The sequence below is a fragment of the Ambystoma mexicanum genome, chromosome 1q (genome assembly GCF_040938575.1).
Source record: "Ambystoma mexicanum isolate Mex_15411 chromosome 1q, UKY_AmexF1_1, whole genome shotgun sequence".
NCBI lineage: Eukaryota > Metazoa > Chordata > Amphibia > Caudata > Ambystomatidae > Ambystoma > Ambystoma mexicanum.
The window spans coordinates 686,085,855-686,107,414 of record NC_090922.1 but is presented as its reverse complement, the minus strand read 5'-3'; positions in this window follow the sequence as shown (position 1 = coordinate 686,107,414).

Sequence of the window (21,560 nt, the reverse complement as noted above, 5' to 3'; positions counted from 1 at the left end):
TTTCTCAAAACAACTAGAGGTGATACCCATTCTGCTGCATCTATGTTCTCTATGATACCTTGATCTTCTAGCTTCTTCAGCTCTAGTTTGACTTCTTCCCTCATTGACAAAGGGATACTGCGCAGCTTCTTTGCTACTGGCATGCAGTTGTTCTTCATTTTTTTTTATGTAAACATTGGTGTAGACAGCCTATCAGATTTCAAAATACTTCATCTATTACTTTCTCTCGACTGCTGGTATTTTCAGTGGTCAGTACTACCTCTTCTCCATTGGGATCTAGTTTCACCTTGAGTTTACTTTGATGTGTCCAGCTCAATAAGGGGGTCTTGCCCTGCTTTGTTACATAGACTTTCCCCCTGCCTTCTCTATCCATGAACTTTAGAGAGGCCCAGAACCACCCATTTAACTCAATTTTCACATCTCCATTTGCTCTGGGATTAATGTCAATCTCATTCAGAAATGTGTGTCCATGTCTTTCCTATTCATTCTGTGTCAGCAGACTATATTTGGCCCATGAATCAATCGTAATGGACGTGAACATACTGTCAGCAAACAGCTTTAGGGCTATTTATCTCTTCTTCATCCTCATCCATCACCATTGATATGCATTCTTCGCCCTCTTCCTCACTGTGGTCACTCCGATCCAATTGGTGGAGGGCTTCCTGCTCCTAGAACATCTTGCGAGCTGACCCTTGCCTTTGCATATTCAGCAGATGATTTTCAATGCAGGTCATTCCGGGTTGTTTGCACGACGGCTCGCGCTGTTACACCTGAAACATTTCCGCAGGCTGCTCTGTCTCGGGCTGCCTCTTATCCTTGTACGAAAGGACATTCTCCTTCTCCTGTCATCTCTCCATGTGAATTTCTGCATTTTCTCTAGTACCTTTTTCTTCACATATGCATTCTTTTTGATGGTCTATATGGCATCATTCACTTTGTGTATGGTTGTCAGTAGTGGTATTACTTCTGTCCTTAAGTTTGTTTCTGTCATTCTATCGTCTATGGTTTTATCACATGTCTCTGTGTGCTCCACTTCCTTGGCAACTCTCAGGACTGTAGCCAATAGAGGGTCATCTTCAGATCATACATTTTCTCTGACTTTTGCACTGTTGCACTGTGATGCCTGAGGCATTCATCCAATTGGCTGTTGAAATTGCATGTTCTGGACATTTTCCTCAGGCTTGTAATATACTGCTCTACACTTTGCCTTCTTCTTGTACTTTCTTTCCAAACTTGTAGCATTCTAGTAGTGTGCTTAACTTTTTTCGAAGGTTTTACTTATTTTTATGACAGCTCTTTCACATTCATTGAGATTCTCCCATTAATTTCCTGGAAGATCTGGTAGATCGTCAAACTTCTCATGTTCTGCAGGCCTTAGACAACGTAATAGGAGAGAATTTCTCCTGTCAACGCTATAGTTGGTACCACAAATCACACTAGCATAATGCTAAAATGACTTTATCCATCTCTTCCAGTGCATTGCAAGTTCCCCTGTGGGTGAACTCTGCCAAGGGCCATTGTCGTGGTGGTGGATGGCGCAGAAGGTTTCTCTTTCCTCAGAACCTGCAGCGTGTTGATGATGTGGTGAAGCTGGCAGGGGCCATACTCCAGTGGATGACGTGGTAAGGCTGACACGGGCCATACTACAAAGTTGAATATCAGTCACTGCTACAAGTAGTCCAAGCTTATAAAGTGCAGTAATGGTGCGGCTTCCAGGGGTTCTAATGCCATCTATCTCTTAGCTGCTTGAGTTACTTCAATACAGCCAGCCCAAGAGCAAGTTCCCTAAGATCAAAGGCTGTCAACATTGGTTATGCATCCCCTGGTCCCTTTTAGTAAAAGACCAGTGGCTGTGTCCACATTCTGCAGGGGTCTGTTGAGATGTAGCTGAAGAAACTGCCAATGATTCAGTGGCAGGGGGAGATGTTCTTGAGATGAGTTTGGATTTGCAGCTCTCATCAGTTGGTCACTGACAGTAGAACTGTGCCCAATTGCTCATTATAGTGAAACAGAATCTTTCTCAGCCTATCACAGCCTCTGCATCCCTAAGTATGTCCACTCCTTTGGCCTCTGATTTAGATCATGGCAATGTGGATGATGATGATGTAGGTGATGACAATGACCAGCACTTGAATACACCTCTTCCGGTAAGAGAACACTAGGAGATATCATCAAAGCCACACGCATTGATGTTAAATCAGAACTTGGCAGGGGCCCAGAGGGAAGTGTGGAGGAACAAACACAGCCTGAAGGGGCTCCATCTATCCCCACTACCCCCACAGAACAAGGAAATATAAGTTCCACAACAAATCACTTCTTCTTTGTACATTCTCTTTGTGACACCTCTGCGATTCAAAGGTGGAAGTGGCATATGTCAAACAACAACATCACCTACCATACCATCACAGAAATTAGCCCTATCTCTTACACCAGTGTGCCTTCAGAAGTACCATTTTCCATCACCGCCTGCCCCTGCTCAACAGTTGATGACTGCAAAAGTGAGTCCACAGCACATATATACAGTTTGGAATTTCTTTATACCACATCCTGTAACCTGCACTTATCTGCAGATATATTGTGAAGCATTGAAAGGGGCCCCTAGGGGACCCTGACGTCTTTGGAAACAAGGCGAGCCACCACACACGATAGAGACGCAAGACACGAGGTTGTATTCCCAAAGCTAGGGTTTTATTGCAAAGCAAAAGTCTCAGTTGGCCAACTCGGTCTCACGCCCCGCGACGTGTATCTCTAGACCTCGAGGGACGCAAGAGAGCGAATTACGTACATCAGTTACATATATACAAAATGCATATCAAACAATCAGCTATGACATGTTTAACACCCCCCTTTATTGGGTTTCTTTGAACTTGGTGTGATGATGGACATCTCCGACCATTATGACACCTTCAAACATCTATTCTAGTAACAATTTGCAATTTGTGAGTGTGAAGGCATCTTTCGGTTATTGAATAGAACACAGTGCTTCTGTTCTTGGAAGCGAACTACATACGGGGGGAGTTGCATTCCGGACCTTGCTATCTATCAGGTGCTTTTCGCGTCTTGGGAGCCGACATGCTCTAGTGGGCTCAGCAAAGGGGGGCCGTAAGAAAAGCATAATTCAAGCCTTTAGCGGTATTATTCTAACAAATTCTACCATATAACGAGACTGGCTGGCAGCTGTGAAATGATTAAATGCCCTGCAGCTCTGCTTCAAGGCTACATTCAGGGGGGAGCCGGGCATTCTTCCTGGCGCTGCCTACGTTTGTGTTTCAGCGAACTCTTGTTATCCTCACGCCCTGCGGCCTTATCCTTTTCACATACAGACAACAATGTTCCACAGTCGAGCAGTGTAAGTGGAAAATATACTGCGAAGCAATAGGGACAGAAAGCAATGACCAATGGTTAGAAAACAAAATGGCGATTCTTGTTAAATCAAAATGGCCGTTCATAGGCAAACTCGAAAACCTATATTCTGTCATATCGTGCATGAGACGGTTGGCCCACAGCCACCAAAATGAGTTTGCGGTCTCAAAGTTGAGGTATCCGCATTTCTAGACTGACAAACCCTCCTTTGGCCGTATGCCAAACGTCTCATCTATTTATTGAAACCTCCTCTAGTGATGATGAATCTGAAGTACTTATGTCTGAGTCTTGCATGCTATCGTGGACATCATTGTCTTCATCAATATCTATTGCCATCAACTCTTTTACTGCTCTCATCTCATTTGGCTCTGGGCTAGTTCTATCATGAGGTTGTTTTTTCTTTCTTATCATATGCATGCATCCTTCCGTACATCCCTCAGTTACCTCAGCGCAAACTATGGGTAAACAATGTATACAACAACAGCACGTTAGGAATATTCCGAACACCACTACTGATATTGAGATCAACTTCCATCCCCAAGATCGTAGTATTCCCCAAAACCAAGATCCTATTCCCCAGCTCTCTTCTCCAGTATGGAGTTCGGAGCTTAGAACGTGCATTTTCTTTATTGCTTCAAAGATCGTGGGGGAATAGTCATCGACATAAACGCAACATGCTGATCCCACTATTTTGCAAATTCCCTCACGATCAACCAGGATTACATCGAGAGCCATTCTATTTTGCAGCGTCATTAACCTTATTCCTCTTTCTTCCAACGTCATGTTAAATAATATATCTGTTGTTGTGTTTATTGTATTCTTTAGGATTCTGGACAGTTGCCTTATATTATAGGAGTTCACTATCTGTCCTAAGAATGGAATGAATGATTTTGCTACATCAGTTGCTATTAAAACACCTTTGTCAGTCCTTTTGACTCTAGTTCTGGATAATCTGGCCATGGCTGCTGTTTCTAAGAGGAATACTCCTGGGAACAGTAGCCCTAGGTAACATGTACCTCCCCAGTTTCTGGGCAACCAAGGGTATGCTTTCTCTCCACATATAAACTAAACTGGATCACCTACGTATACTGGTTCTATTTCCCATTTTAGTACCACTGTATTCATACAACCAGTATATGTTCCGACTGTAAAAGAGCCTTTCTTTTTTAGACTAAAAGGGACAGTTCTTGGGCTATAATTCACTGTGTAAGATGGGGGAATTGCATCTTTGTCCCCTTCTGTTCTTACACGAAACGTCATTACAGATGTTTTTTTTCTGGCGGGGACAATCTATCTCGTCTATTTTGTCGTGTTATCTTCCGTGTACTTTTCCTTGTGGGCTCTGGGGCTATTACTTGTGCTTTATGGAAAATGGAACAACCCACAGGCTTCATTATTACCTCCTCAAACTCATTCATGTTGGTTCTGTCTAATTGACCCATATAACGTAATGGTAATGGCTGCACATACCACCCTATTCCTTCTCCGGCATGCTGTGGTAAATGGGCACATACCCAGCAGTTTGTTTTCTTCAGGATTGCATGTGTCATGTTCATTATCAGCAGTAAGGTGTTATTGCCAAAACCTTCCCTGTGTTTTTCTTCCATTGGGGGTAGGGTATAAGAGATCACCTGAACCGGGCTTTCAGTAGTGGATATATTAACTATTGGTAAAAACATTTCTAATGGGTGTATTGTTTCTACCCACCATAATATTAGGGCTGTCGAAGTTGGTGCTACCACGCTCATAAAGCACATTATTATCGTTAGTACCAGCATACAATTTTTTTTACCATGCGTTTTTCTTGAGCTTATAGTCTTTATAACTGACTCATTCTCAGCGGTGATGGTGCAGGAGGAGGCTGGAACCGGTCCCGGCATGTTTCTCGTCATCCTTTTTTTTTTTACACAGTTCGTTTTGGATATCTTACTTCGTCGCGCTTGCTCTGATGTTAATAAGTTCAATGGAATTGTCACAGTTCAGTTCTGCCTGTCCTTTTTAGCCTGGATTCGATTATTCGTTTTTAGGCGAGATCACTTGTCCCCTCTTTCACTGCTCAGAGGACCTTTGATCAGTTATCGCCTCAGTATCATGTGCGCCCAGCTTGTCCGCTCTGGTTCCAGACACATGTACTGTTAATCAGTTATCTCGCTTGCCATAGTACCATGTGCACCCAGCTTGTCCGCTCTGGTTCCGGACACATGTACTTTTTATGATTGCACAGAGGAGCCGCGAGTCTTGAATTGTCCGACTTGAACAATTCTCACGCTTCTCTCCTCTACACCTCTGGTTCCTTCTCCGTCCATGAGCTGAACCAGAGGTTGACATAAACACCAAAAAGACTGCGGATCACTATGTCTCCCGAGGCTGCAGGTTGTATCGCCTTGCTCCTGGTATCGTATGATCCGCGAACAGTGCCGGTGCACTTCCAGATTCAGGCTTGAAGTCAGCATGTGGCGCTACTGCAGGTGCTGGTGTGCGCCGTGCCAATGGTGCAGATCCGTTCTTTGGCGAGCTGGCAAGTGCTGGTGGGCGCCAAAGGGGTACACAATTTGGTTTTGCTGGTATCTGCAAGGCAGATTTCACGTCGGTCAGCAGTGATGTCGATTTTGCTGGGCAACGTTGGGGCACTCTTTGCCCTTCCCCCTCTTTGGCAATCTTCTCAGGCTTTGTTTCGAATTTCACTTCTCGTTTTGGCAGATTAGGTGGCTGCTTACTGGCAACAGTTTCTTTCGTTTCTGGGACCGCTGTCTCTTTCCGGTCATCAGTGTCAGGCAAGTCTTTCAGTGCAGTTGGAATCTTCTTAGCATGGGTGGCATGGATCCACGACTTCCTTCCATCCCCCCGTATTGCCGTCTGCGTTGCCAAAGGTACTTGATGGGGCCCGCGCCACCTGGGTGCTAATGATGACTTTCTTTCAAAGATTTTTAGCAGCACCCAGTCTCCTGGCTCCAGCGCGTGCCCCGGACCGGTGTATCTCAATGGTAATGCCTCCTGCACCTGCTGATGAATCAAACGCAATTTCTGCATTAAAAGGCCACAATAAGTACTAAGCACAGGATGTTCTATTTCACTAAGTCGTTTTGGCTGAGGTGCCCACCAAACATTTGCCAGCCTCCCCATTACTATTTCGTACGGGGAGAGCCCAGTTTTAGCCAGTACAGACGTACGCATGCATAATAGTGCTATTGGTAGAGCATCCACCCAACTAAACTTGTTTCCCGCACAAATCTTACTAATCTTTGATTTAAGAATCCCGTTGTGCCTCTCCACAAGACCGGCAGAACTCGGATGCCTTGAACTATGGAATCTCTTATCAATCTGGAGACCAGCACATATCTGTAATACCACTGCACCCACAAAATTCGGTCCATTATCAGACCATAGGACTTGGGGCAAGCCAAATCTGGAAAAGTACTCCTTCAACATTACTTTTGCCGTACTCATTGCTGTGCAATCTTTCAAAGGATATGCCTCCACCCACTTACTGAATGCACAGATCACCACCAAGACGTATTTCAAGTTTTGGCACCTCTCCATCTCTATGAAATCAAAATGTACTACCTCAAACGGCATGGAGGGCGGGCCAAAAATGCCTGTTGGAGTCACTGTTCCCTTTCCTACATTGTGTTGTAAACATGTGATACAGTTCTGCACCAACCTCTCTGCATTCTTTTTTATCTTTACATTCTGCCATACTGTAGAAAGATGCTGTATTATTTTCTTGGCACAGATGTGCGTAGGGCTGTGGGCCATTGTGACCATTGCAGTCACATACGAATTTGGCAACATCCAATTTCTAGTTCCCTTGTCCACCCAACAACCCTCCAGATCCAACTCAGCAGGTCCCTCTGCCCATCCCTGTATTTCATCGGCCGTAACCTTGGCCTGCATTTCTTTGACAGTCGCAACTCCATCTTCTATCATACAGGGTACTTCCTCTGTCTGAACCGTCATCGTCTTGGTATTCAAATCAGTGGCAGTTTGTTTCGCAATTCTGTCTGCAAACGCATTTCCCTCTCCTACTTTGCATGTTATTTTTTTATGTGCCTCACATGTCACTATTGCTAGGCGCTTTGGAAACGTGAGTGCAGACAGCAATCATACAATCAAAGGGCCATGTTGAATTCTGGCACCATGTGATGTCAGAAACCATCTCTCAGCCCAGAGTCGACCAAAGTTATGAACCACTCCAAAAGCATACTGACTATAAGTATATATATTCACAATCAAATTTTCAGAAATCTCACAGGCTCTGGTCAATGCTATTATTTCCGTGGTTTGTGCTGTATTATAGGGGATTCTTTTACTTTCTACAACACTCTCTAGGGTAGTGATAGCGTATGAGGCAGTTGTCGAGCCATCTGGTAATTTAAAACATGGGCCGTCACAAAATAACTCTCCATCCGGCTCTTTATGTGGAATATCACTTAAATCAATTCTTCCCTTGGTTTCTTCCTCAGTGACCATTAAGCAATTGTGGGGGGGTGATTCATTCTTCCCAATTTCTTTTAAGGTCAGTGGCATTAATTCTGCAGGATTCAAAGCGCTACACCTCATAATTTGGATATGGGGCGCGAACAAGATAATCTCATATCTTGTCAATCTACCAGAGGTGAGGTGTTGCGTCTGTCTCCTATTTAATAGAACGTCTATGGCATGTGGCACCATCAGAATTAAAGTGTGCCCCAATACCATCCCTTCCGTTTGTTTCATTGACGCAGCAGCCGCCGCGACAGATCGCAAACATCGTGGTAGTGCGCACGCTACAGGGTCCAGCGCAGAAGAAAAATAGCCGCAAAGCCTATTTCTTCCACCTTGTTCCTATGTCAAAACCGCCAGTGCACATCCTTCACTTTCACACACAAATAGTCTAAAAATGTTCTCATAGTTCGGCGTACCCAAAACTGGAGCCGAGCATAATGCAGTTTTAAATCCATCAAATGCTTTCTGACATTCCTCATCCCACTGCAAAGGCACAACCGCATCTTTTCTAGTTAAACTCACTAATGGTTTCACAATAAACGCAAAATTACCTATCCATTGTCGGCAATATGAAGCCATTATGGCTCTGACTCCTTTTTGTGTCTTTGGAATAGGCATACAAGAAATACTTTCTATGCATTCTGGCGTTAGTCTTCTCCCTCCTTTCGAAAGTAGGTAGCCCAAATAAGCCACCTGCTTTCGATTATACTGATATTTCTTCAAACTAGCTTTATGGCCATGTGCCGCTAGGTGTGACAATAGTAATACAGTGCTTTCTTTACAAATCTCCTCTGTGTCTACAGCTAGCAATAGATTGTCTATATATTGCAAAAGTACACAACCCATGGGTAATTCCCGCATGTCTAGCTGTTCTTTTAATGCACTACTGTAAATACTTGGACTTTCCGTGTAACCTTGCGGAATCCGCGTAAATGTAAATGATCGTGCTCTTAATGTGAACGCAAACAAATATCTACTGTCCTTGTCCACTGGAATACTAAAGAAAGCGTTTTTCAAATCTACTACACTAAAATATTCTGCTGAAACAGGTATCATTTTCAATATTGTAGTGACGTCTGGCACTAGAGGAAATTGCGGATCTACTACCTTATTCAATGCACGTAGATCAATTATGAAACGGTATGGTACCTCATTACCTCCTTTTTTATAAACCAGAAGAATCGGGCTGTTACATATGCTGCCTGTGATTTCCTCGATTACCCCTAATTTTACCAAATCAGTAACAATACTCTTCAATCCTTTCTCACCTTCAACTGAAATTTTGTATTGGGGTATTTGCAGTGGGGTAACACCTTTTTTCAAAATAATCTTTACTGGCTCTATCTTTAAACATCCCACATCATTGTCATGCATTGCCCATATACAGGTTGGTACTTTACTTAGTTACCCTGGTAACACTTCAGACATGAATTCTGACACAGGTGCATCGTGTGGCCATATCGTTAGAAACACTCCGTCTGCCGTGAAATGTATAACAGAACCTAGTTTTTTCTACAAATTTAATCCCAACAAATTTTCTCCACAATTTTCTGTTAGAAGGAAAGGACAATGTTCCGTAAATGGTCCTATGGTAACTGGGACTGGTTTGGACACTGGGTTTATGACTGGTGTACCTGGGAAACCTACAGAAATATTCTTTTGCCCTGACAGTGGTATATCCGGAACTGAGTGATGGTCTATTGAACACTTCTGTGCTCCTGTATCTACAAGAAAGCGGTGCTCCTCATTCCCGACTCTCATTTCTACGTAGGGTCCTCTCTGATTCACGAGAATAGACACTGGTTCCGACCCCTGTCCTGGGCTGTCCTATTGGGGAAATAACACTTCGTCCGATGTGTAATTATTACTATTACTGTAATACGTGTTTGGCTGTGTATCGAAAACATTTCCACTCTTCCCTCTATTTCCCCCACTCTCATTTCCATATTGTTGATTTTGCTGTCCCTGACTCTGGTTTGTGGCATTTTGGTTTCGGCCTTGGTTTTGATTACCTCCGTTATTATGATGCTGCAGCATACTATTCCTATTTGGTCCATTCGCTCCTGGGTGTCCTCTATGCTGTCTCCTCTGACCAGACCCATTTCTATTCTGTAGATGAGGGCATTGCGCTCGCCAATGTCCTTCCTCTTTACAATATGCACACTGATTCGGTACCACTGTTCCCCCATGCATATTCGAATTACTCCTTCCTTGTGCGTTCCCTCGCACTATATTATGTACTGTTACTTGCTGTAATAATACCTGTGTTCTAATTAGACATTCCTTCAAGTCTGCCCCCACCTGTTTTAGCAACGATAATTCGTTCACCATCTCCTTCTGCCCCGGCGATGGTAACTGCTGCCGTTTATTATGCAACCCCTTTTTCCCCTTTCCAGGTTTCCCGACTTCCCTTCTCCTGTACGCAGGTGTAGTAAACACTTTGACAGGTGCAGTAAATGTTTCGACATAATCATTATCTAATTCATCTCTAAGCTCAAAAAGTCTATACACATGTTCTCTCACCTCTTCATCCTTCTCCCTACAGCGTGCTAATGCATTCAAATCTAACAATCGCTGCAGTGGTAATTTCCCAATTAGCTGTTTCCATTTCTCCACCAAATATTCACCCATGCATTCCAACACTACCTGTCTTTCGTTGCTTCTACGGAAGTCATATATCGAAGCCAATGTTGCCGTCGCATCATTCCCGTCTATATACATCTCTGCCTGTTGCTGCAATTCCACCTTCCTTTCTTTGCTGATTGTGCTGCGGGTTACCCTCGTGCACCCCCGTTGGTCAGTCCCGCCTCCTGCCCCCGCGGTTTCAACTTCAAGCCCGGGAGGAACGGACGGTACCGAGTCTGTGTCTAAGGCGGGAGGTGCGGATGGGACAATGGGAATAGGGATGTCTGTTGTGGGGCTGGTTGGCTAATAGGAAGTGTTACGCATGCGGTCTGTGGCTGTGGGAGGGCTTGAGCTACCGGAGAGGGAGCTTGAGCTACGGGCGGGGTCTGGGCAATAGCTACTGACGTGTCTTGTCATACTTCTGATCCTGGGCCTTGTTTTGTATGGGTCAATATATTTTCTATCACTTCATCTGCTATGTGTAATTCTCGTTGTGGGTATATCTTTTCTATATTCAACTGGTCACGCCTACCTGCCCTTCTTAGGCTTTGAGTCCACTCCTCCTCTTCTTTTTCTTCCGCTACCTCACCTTTTGATTTATGCCTGCGCGCATGCTTTGCTCTGCTTTTAAATCAGAGCATTGCTTCCTTTCTCCAGTCTTTAATAGTCTCAAATGCTGCAGGACGCGCTTTCTTTCTTATCAACACCCTTTCCAGGTTATCTATCCTCGCCATCTCAAAACTACCATTAATCGGCCACTGATGGTCTTGTTGCTTTCTGGTTTGCCTATGCCAAGTCTCACAGAATATTATTGCACCCACTCCATACTTCACATACATCTCATATGCCGGCGTTCCCCCAGGTGGTACAATTTGGCCATCTTCCAAAGATTATCTACCACAGCGGAAAAACCCTGCTAGGGTGGACAGTACCCCAGGCATGTTTCAACCTTCCCCCTGGTTAATCAACCTTACCTAGGGCGTTTGATTTTGCAAAGTCAACTCTCAACCAAGTCATCTGTATACTGACGCACCAAAGGACGTCGTGTCTGCATTTCTTAGCTTCCGCCTCGTTTCGGGACCCTCGCCTCCTTGTTCTCTAGCCAGGCACGTCGATCAGGGATCAGATGTGTGCATATTTGCAAAGGAGTCTCTCATCACTTTTACAGGGCGCCCTGAACACCTCTTGATCCCGGCTCGATCGTCCCGACCTCGCCGTTCTCTGCCTTTCTCAATTACAATGTTACGCGATGGAACAAGTGGGGGAGGGTCCCTATTCGGGCGCCATCTTGAAAGGGGCCCCTAGGGGACCCTGACGTCTATGGAAACAAGGTGAGTCACCACACACGATAGAGACGCCAGACACGAGGTTGTATTCCCAAAGCTAGGGTTTTATTGCAAAGCAAAAGTCTCAGTTGGCCAACTCGTTCTCATGCCCCGCGACGTGTATCTCTAGACCTCGAGGGACGCAAAAGAGCGAATTACGTACATCAGTTACATATATACAAAATGCATATCAAACAATCAGCTATGACATGTTTAACACCCCCCTTTATTGGGTTTCTTTGAACTTGGTGTGATGATGGACATCTCCAACCATTATGACACCTTCAAACATCTATTCTAGTAACAATTTGCAATTTGTGAGTGCGAAGGCATCTTTCGGTTATTGAATAGAACACGGTGCTTCTGTTCTTGGAAGCAAACTACATGCGGGGGGTGGAGTTGCATTAAGGACCTTGCTATCTATCAGGTGCTTTTCGCGTCCTGGGAGCCGACATGCTCTACTGGGTTCAGCAAAGGGGGGCCGTAAGAAAAGCATAATTCAAGCCTTTAACGGTATTATTCTAACATATTCTACCATATAACGAGACTGGCTGGCAGCTGTGAAATGATTAAATGCCCTGCAGCTCTGCTTCAAGGCTACATTCGGGAGGGAGCCGGGCATTCTTCCTGGCGCTGCCTACCTTTGTGCTTCAGCGAACTCTTGTTATTCTCACGGCCCTGCGGCCTTGTCCTTTTCACATTCAGACAACAATGTTCCACAGTCCAGCAGTGTAAGCGGAAAATATACTGCGAAGCAATAGGGACAGAAAGCAATGAGCAACAGTTAGAAAACAAAATGGCGATTCTTGTTACATCAAAATGGCCGTTCATTGGCAAACTCGGAAACCTATATTCTGTCATATCGTGCATGAGACGGTTGGCCCACGGCCACCAAAATGCATTTGTGGTCTCAAAGTAGAGGTATCCATATTTCTAGACTGACAGCATCAGTGACCAATCTTGGTATGTCATCGTTGCCTGGCCATATGAATCAGCATGTTGGCACTGCCCCACAAAGTGAACCCAGAACTGTAAGATGTGTCATTTCTGCAGAGAAGTAGTTTGTTTTACAGGGCCTTACGCAGCACCCAAAAGCAAAGTAGTGGTGGCGGAACAATGTCTGTGCACCAGCCCAGCCTCAGTAAGTTTGTCTGAGTGCAGTCAGAAATATCATAGTAACCATCCAGAAGCACAGTTGTTCAATGCTAAATTGGAGATAATGCTGACAGGAGACCTTCACCCATAAGGTTTTAATTAACCCTTGTTTGATTCTTCTCAGCTGCACCCTCACCATGCACTTCTCATGGTCTCTCTTCCTTTTCCTTCACTCTTCACTCTCCTCCACTCAGAACACTCTCAACTCTCTCCCCATCCCTATCATCTCTTCTTCTTGATGCCACCTCTCTTCTTGCTCCACTAATCTTTCTATTCCCAAAACATACTCCAACCCTAACTTCCATTATACATCCTCTTCTCACTTCTACCCCAAGTGACTCTCTATTTCTCAGACTCCACGTCACTATCCTTCTACATCTCACTCTCTTTCTACTGCTCTTTTGACTGCACCATCTATTTGCAATAAAACCTCCTTTACCAGTGACTTCTTCCTTTCTCTTTACCTTATTACTGTAAGTGAAACCTGGATCTCCCCCTAATACTCTGCAACCGTTGCTGCCCTTCATGACGCTGTATTTAGCCTCACTCTCTCTTGTTGTCCCACTGGCAGGGGTGTTGGTGTAGGGCTATTGTCATTCTCCAAACTTCCTATTTCTCCTAATCTCCTATCTAGGACACTCCCAACTGGTCCGGCAGAGCAATTTTTTGACCACATCCCTCAACTAATTGACTCTCTCCCTCCCAATCAATACCTCGTTGTCATTGGTGTTTACTCTCTTCTACTTAACTATGCACCCTCTTCTATCCCCTCTCTGCCCAACCATTCAAATGGAAACACCCTTGACCTTATCCTTATATCCTCTGAACTCTCTCCCTCTAAAATCTCCATTCTGCCTTCTCCCTCAGATCACTCTATCGACTTTGCCTTAATCTCTGCTCCTGCTTCTTCCTCACTCTATCCATACATTACAACTATTAATAAATGCAATATTCTCTCCTCCAAACTCCCTGACTACCTCTCTGACCTACACCACTCTCTGTGCTCCTATGCTGAACTCAACTTTCCATCCACTGAAGAATAGTTCACCAACTTCTATACTGCTTTGTATGCCCCCTGTTCCTCTTACTACACTCATTGCTAAATCCCGTCTTCCACAGCCCTGGATTACACCTCTCACCCACACCATGAAAACAACAATGCAGTAAAAGGTTTACAATTGGCAAAGCTCAATTCTCTCCTCTGATCTCCATCTCTATCTCACTGCTCTTCAAAACTATTCCTCTATTCTTGATTCTGACAAATGTTACGTCTATCTCTCATGTTCTCTCAATCCTCCCAACCTAGGTACCTCCAAAGATTTCCAACTCAATTGTCTCACCTCCTAACCCACTTCCATATCCTCTACTGACCTTGCTCTCAACTTTGCATCTAAAATCTCTACCATTCACAATACCCTTGCTAATTACCCTCTATCCCCTCCTTCTGCTCACTTTCTCCACAACTCCTACCCTCCTCTGCCGCTACTATGTTTTCCTTTATCCCCACCAAGCCTGATGAGATCATTGCCCTACTCCTTAAGGCTAACCTTTCATGTGCCACCACTGACCCACTGTCCTGCACATTGTGAAGCAAATAGCTCCCAGTGTAGTTCCACATCTTACTCCCCATCTCCTCTTAAACTACTATCTTGATAATGTCACCTTTCCCTCATTCTATAAGACAGCTACTGTCATCCCTCTCCTTAAGAAACCTGGTCTAGATATTATCTTTCCTGCCAACTTTCACCCTGCCTCTCTTCTACCACATTATTCTAGTGCGAGTAGTATTCTACCACATTATCTTAGAGCAAGTAGTATTCAACAGACTCACTGAGTTCTTCGATACTTACAACCTCTGGGACCCTCTTCAATCTGGCTCTGACCTCTGTATTCTACTGAGAAAGCTCTCCTCAATGTCAGCAACGTCATCTCTTTCTCTCGACATGCAAACATTTAAACTATTCTTAATCTTCTGACCCTCTCTGCTGCCTTCGATTCTGTTGACTATTCTGACCTTCTGTCTGCATTATCTCTCCTTGGCATCAGAGATAAGGTCTTTGCTTGTTTGCTTCATATCTTGCCCCACACACTTTCAGGTGTCCTAGAACAGCCTTACCTCTCCACTCACCCCCCTTAATGATGGAGTTCCTCAAGGCTATGTCCTTGATCCACTTCTCTTCACTCTCTATACTTCAGCCATTGGCACCCTGATCTCCTCTTACAACTTGTATTAACTCTTCGCTGGGGACACTCAGATTTCCTTCTCCTTTCACTCCTTATCCAACAAGCTGTTGACAACATTTCAAACGGTCTCACAGACATCAAATATTGTATGGCGTCTCATTCACTCATGCTCAACTACACTAAGATTGAAGTTCTCTTCTTCCTAGCCAAACAGGCTATCTCTTTCGCTCCTCTTTTTCTCTTGTCTCCAGTCTACCATCCTTACTCTGTTTTCACTCGTAACCTTGGTGTCATCTTCGACCCATCACACAACTTCTTGCTCTTCATCTCCCAATCTGCCACTGCAGCCAGACTCAATCTCTTCAATATCAGAAAAATCTGTCATCTTCTTCCTTTCAATACTGCTAAACAGCTAATCTCCTCCTTAGTCCTTTCTAAATCTGACTACTTTGCCAGTCTCCTCTATGGCCTTCCCAACTTTTCTTTTTAACCTCTGGACAACGTCCTCAACTTCGCGGTCTGCACACAGGGCCTCACCAGAAGTTGGCCGGTATCCCAGCAGTAAATCCACCGGAATAGAGTCTAACTCAACTAGTGTTACCAGAACTTGGTCTGGCGCTATTAGCGCCAGATCCCGAGTTATGGCAATGCTGTTACTCCCCATTTTTTGTAGAGTCCACCCAAACTCGGGATTGAGCAGAGCAGTAATAGCATTACTGCTACATTTTTACCGCTCCTTCCACCCCGTTATGTGTCCCATTACCTCTACCTCCTCCGCCCATTGCCAGATTGGCTGGCTATCTATGAAACAAAGGACTATGTATACACCTCTTCTCACCAACTTCAAAACTATCCATGGACTTGTCCCATCCTACCCATCTGCTCATTCTCTACCTACTCTCCTCCTCGCTTATTAAGATCATCCTCAGCTTCTTGCCACCACTCCAGCCGCCTGTGCTGCCTCTCGTTTCCTCTCTCTCTCTCTCTCCTCACTCCCCTACCCTGGAATGCTCTTCCTCTCCCTCACCATACTACTTCAACGCTTCCACTATTAAATCAAACGTCAAAGTTCTACTTTTTTCTGAAGAACCTGTTTCCTAGCACTCTACACTACCGCATCACCCTGTTTTCCTCTTTCCCTACCCTATACCCTTTACCCTTCATGGACATCCCAAAAGCACTTTTCCATGACCCCTTCATCTTTAACACTTTCTCCATCATTCCATTGATATGTCATTCTGTCCCGTCTTCCTTGGTTCATGTTTCCACCTTCCCTTGCAACTTTTGGACTTCAAGTCATATTCTACCACCCCATTGTAAAGGACCCATGTCCTCCGCTCTGTTATCAATGGTAAATTCTGTAAACATTTTTGTGCCACAAATGCCTTGATTTTATTTAATAAAAAATAATTAGAGCACTGATGGCAAATGTTCCCAACCAGACTTACTTTTCTTGCAATCTTTATTTGCATTATATGATGAAGTATTTCTTCCAGTGAGAAAGGTCTTGGACAGGCCAGAGGGTGGGAAAGTCCAAATCATTATGGATATGTAGACAAGTGGGCAAAGCACTGATTACATGGCTGTCACAGCACATTGAGTCACATTCCCCTCCACACAGGAATTGATATAAAGTGGAGCAAGTGGTGAAAAAACTTCTAACTCTCCAGACAAGAAGTACTGGGATTTGTGGCTGCAGACAATAGCACCATAGCTGAAATAAGGCTGGGGAACAAAATGCATGAGAAATTGTGCTGATATATTTTGTCAGTGATCGATCCGCTGACAGTGATATGTTTGCTGCGGCACACAAAATCTGCTCCAATATTTGCCAGACATAATGCACCAGAAATGCTTTCAGTTGGTTGCAGGTGCAGCAGATACTCACCACCAGCTAACATTGGCTGATCAAACCTACTGGAATCCAACAATGAATATTTTTGACCAACTGAAAAAAGCAATGGTGTAAGTGACTTCAGCTAGAGTCTAAAACAAGCAATATATGGATTATACTTCACCCCAACTTGGTGGCAGCTCATGTACTATGTCTGTAGTTTAGCAGACTAAAATGGCTGGATTCCAGTCTGTGAGCAGTAGGATGTCACATACAGAAGACAAAATTGGCATGTGCAAGACTGCACATGACAGGCATTTGCAAGGTGCACTTGTTTGCAAAGCTTGAAGGACCGATAACAACAACTGAGCATACACTACAGCCAGTAAGAAGTCTGTCTTCATCTGGTACTGCCTCCTCCACAGTAATTGTGTCAGGTGCATAGGTACCCCATGGCGGGTGTGCAACTCTCAGACAAATACCCCTGTGAACATACTCCCAGATTCTTCATTCTTCAATGCCTCTGGGCCGGGGGAAAAAGGTAGTGGTAGGGGCCTACAGCTACTGAGATGGTGGATGAGTATTTGAGTGACATGTGCCAGTTTGCCAATGGCAATGACCCACTGCAGTATTGGTTCTCAAAGCAGTGTGTGGTTAACAATATTTGATCGTGTAGCCATTGACATCATAATCTGCCTTCCAACAAGTACACCATCAAAGCATGTTTTTAGTGCGGCTGGTGCTATTGTTTCTGAGCACAGGAGAAGCCTCTCTGCAGGTCTTGTTGAACAATTGCATTCAGTAAAATGAATGGACACCACATCCTTCTCATCTATGCCAAAACAACTGTTGCTTTCACAAGCACAGTGACAGGATTCCCAAAGTCAGCAGCATGTCATAGTTAAGTCAGAGGATGACCTGTGTCCCATTGGACAGGGCAGCTTGGACACGGAGGGTTGATGGTGGCTAGTTTGGTTTTCATTGATACTCCTGGGTCAGGCACTGAAGGTTAAATTGTATTACCGTTGTGATGAAGATAACAAACAATTTTGTTGATGCCCCCACTCTAAGTCTGAAGTACAGAGTGTGCTGCATTTGTGGGTCCACTATCAGGCCATAACACAGGTGTGAGTGAACTATTTTCCGTAGATATGCAATGATAGGAAAAAGTCATTCACACACTGAACCTTGATATCTCCCTCTCTCGCAAGGGCCGGGACACACACTACATTTTTACATCTCTCATCTCTCACTAGGATAGGTGCCACCATTGAATGTTTATGCCTCTCCTCCCTCGAGGGGTGGGCACGCATTTGTATGTCTTCCTTATTTTGTAGGGATGGGAACACACACTACCTTTTTGTGTCTTTTCTGTCTCAAAGGGGTGGGGCACACACTTAATTTGTACATCTCTCCTCTCTTGCAAGGTTGGGTGCACACACTACATTTGTATATCTCTTTTTCTTTCTCGTAGTGGTAGTCACACACACTAAATTGTTATGTCTCGCCCCTCTCACAGGGTTGGTCACACACCCTAAAGTTTTATTTCTCTCATTTATGGTGGGGGTTCGAGCACACGCTGAATGTTTGCATCTCTCCTCTATTGTAGATGTAGGTGTACACACTGAATATGTGTGCCTCAAAGGGATGGGGCATACACTGAATTTTGACATCTCTCCTCTCTCTCATTGGTGGGCAAACATACTAAAATGTTAAGTCTCTCTGAGGAAAGATGAGCCCAAATATAGAGGAGCTGCTCATTTAACCACTCTCAAGTCTGAGCTAAGTGTCTTCACATGATGGGACTTGTTGCAAAACATCAGTACCAAATCTCAGCAAGGCAAACTGCACAGGGTAGAGTAACAAGCATTCTTACTTATTGGTGTTTGTTGTCTTAAGAAAACTGTCCCTCTTTGCAGGCTCTCTTCCTAGCCAAGCGAATAATGTTCCACATATCCAAAAGCAATCCTAGAGACAATATAAAGTCTCAGTGAGTTTAATATTATTCCGTCCATATCCAAAATAGTGTTATCCTGCTCCCTCAAATAGGACGGCTGCTTTTCAAATTGCTATCCTCACTTGATGAATATTTATTCATCAACATCCAAAACATTACATCAAATTAAATTGAACAATGTTTAATATATAGTGTTTCGGGGAATTTTTTGTTTTTTAATTGTTTATTTAACTTCGATTTTATGTCATGTTGTGTTAATTTTTAAGAGTGGGAGGAGAAACTAAAAACACACATTATTTACACACTTCTAAAGTGTTACTCGGCGACTGCAAAATTCTCTACATTTTCAAATGTGCTTGGTGTATTGCTTCTCAAAATGATGCTACGCACTGGCCAATATTGCATCCTACACTAATTCTCCTTTGCTGAATAGGGGCCCACTCACGAAGTCCAATCCTCCCGTTTGTGTGGCACAATTGGTATTTGAAAGAGATAGCGCTTTTTATGTGCATATTATTAGTGTATTTGTGGGAGGTAGCGCCTCCGATGTTTGTGTCACAATTGAGAGAGGTAGCGCCTCTCGTGAGTGGGATGCGAAGGCAATTGAGGGAGGTAGCGCCTCCGGGGTCAGTGGCACATTTTGTATTCGAGAGAGGTAGCGCGTCTGATTTGCGTGTTGGTAGTGGTGAGGGAGGTAGCGACTCCTGTTTGTGGAATACTGTAATTTGTGTGAGGTAGCGCCTCCGCCAGGATGAAGCAGGGCTGGTAGCTTAGTGGGTGTGTGTCATGTTGATTAGTGCAACAATGTTTAAAGGAGGTAGCGCCTTCATTCTTGAAATTTTCTTATACGTTGAAGGGTTGAAGCCTGTATTTTTTTTCGAGAGTGTGGGGTTTGGCATGGCAGACTCTTGTGATACTGCCATCGGGTCGTCAGTGGTCAAGTGTCAGGTACGCAGATGGATTAGATAATGCCGTGCCAGTGTCTCAGAGTTCTCTGGAGTATTTGAATATTGGCTCATTGTGTTGCACCTGATAGGCTGAGTCAGTGTTTTGTCTGAGTGGGTGTGTGGTGTTTGTCTTTGTCACAGTAAAGGAAGGAAATGTGTTATGTTGTGACTGTCTGTGTGATGCTGTGAGTCTGTGATGTCACATGGAGTGTTGCTGTGTGGATGTGGGTCTGGTAAAGGAAGAAAATGTGTTATGCAGTGACTGTCTGTGTGATGCTGTGAGTCTGGTAACGGAAAGAGATGTGTTATGTAGTGACTTTCTGTGTGCTGCTGTGAGTCTGTGATGTCACATGGAGTGTTGCTGTGTGAATGATGGAATGTTGATCTGAGGGTTCCATACTGAGGTATTTTGAGCTCCGCTGCCTGGGTGATGGGGCTAGTGCTGATATAGTCCACACTCTCATGTATTTATCTTAATGTAATTGTAACTTAAGTGCTTGGAATAAACTTAAGTTGTAACCCAAGATAAGCCTGTAAGTCACTCACAATTAAGTGTACAATGAACACAAAATGGTAAATACCTAGTCTGTCATTCATTCACTGGTGAATTCATTCACAACTAGTTTTTACAGAGCAGTGTAAGCAACAAGGTAATTCTTAAACTAAAGGAAATCATCTTTTGTATGAAAGGACCCACACATTACATATCTTCAACAAACAAAAAATATATCATGTTTCCGTAAATATATTTCTTGAATTGCTGACACGTGTTTCGACGTATAGGGCCGGTGCTGTCGATCAATTTAGTCTTATTTGCGTGTCTCTGGCAGTTAGTCAGGGTACGTTGATAGCCAAGCTATCTCTCTTCAGGGAAACTGGATGTGTGTTCTAAAGCCTATGGGACAAATAAACTGTACTATTGTCGCCAATCCTTGACTATATTTGAATGTGAAATTAGTCAAAGAAATGTGAATTGTTCCTTAACTTAAACAATTTGTGAATGTCCAAATGAAAGTGAGGACAGGCTTGATATGGGGATAGAGTCAACCCAATGGGCCTCATTACGACTGTGGTGGCCACGGTATGAACGGTGCCGTTCAAATTCTCCATGAAGTCTCCACAAGAAACTGATTTTGGATGCATTTAAGTACCGTTAATGCTCATATGAATTAAGCACTTACTTAGTCTCCTGCTTGTGAAGGGATCAAGTTTTGACGGTCCGGTATTACCGTTGCCTGTTAGCTAGTGATGGACCCGTGTGTTCTTGTCTGCTTTTTTATATCTGATGTTCGCTTGCCGAATGCTAGATAAAGACATGCCTCCTGGTAACCACGCAACCATTGCTCTGGAGTTCCTGCGATACGTGCTGATGTCTGATCAGAGCGGCAGGACTGGAGGCTGTAAACCTGAGCGCCCTATTCCAATGGAATCAGAGCATGTGTCCCCATACAGAAATAAATGATCTGCTGTACTCCTGAGCCGGGTCAGAAATGTTTTAACATGCATGAAATCCCATCATGGAATGCAAAGATCACTAATATTAGCTTTGTGGTATATGGTACATGTTCATCAAAATTAAATCTGACATGCACATAATTACATATAGTGAACCATTGACCTTGCCAGCCTGATTGGTAAAAAGTATTTTACATAATAATTTACATTCCGACAGTAGCAATGTGGCT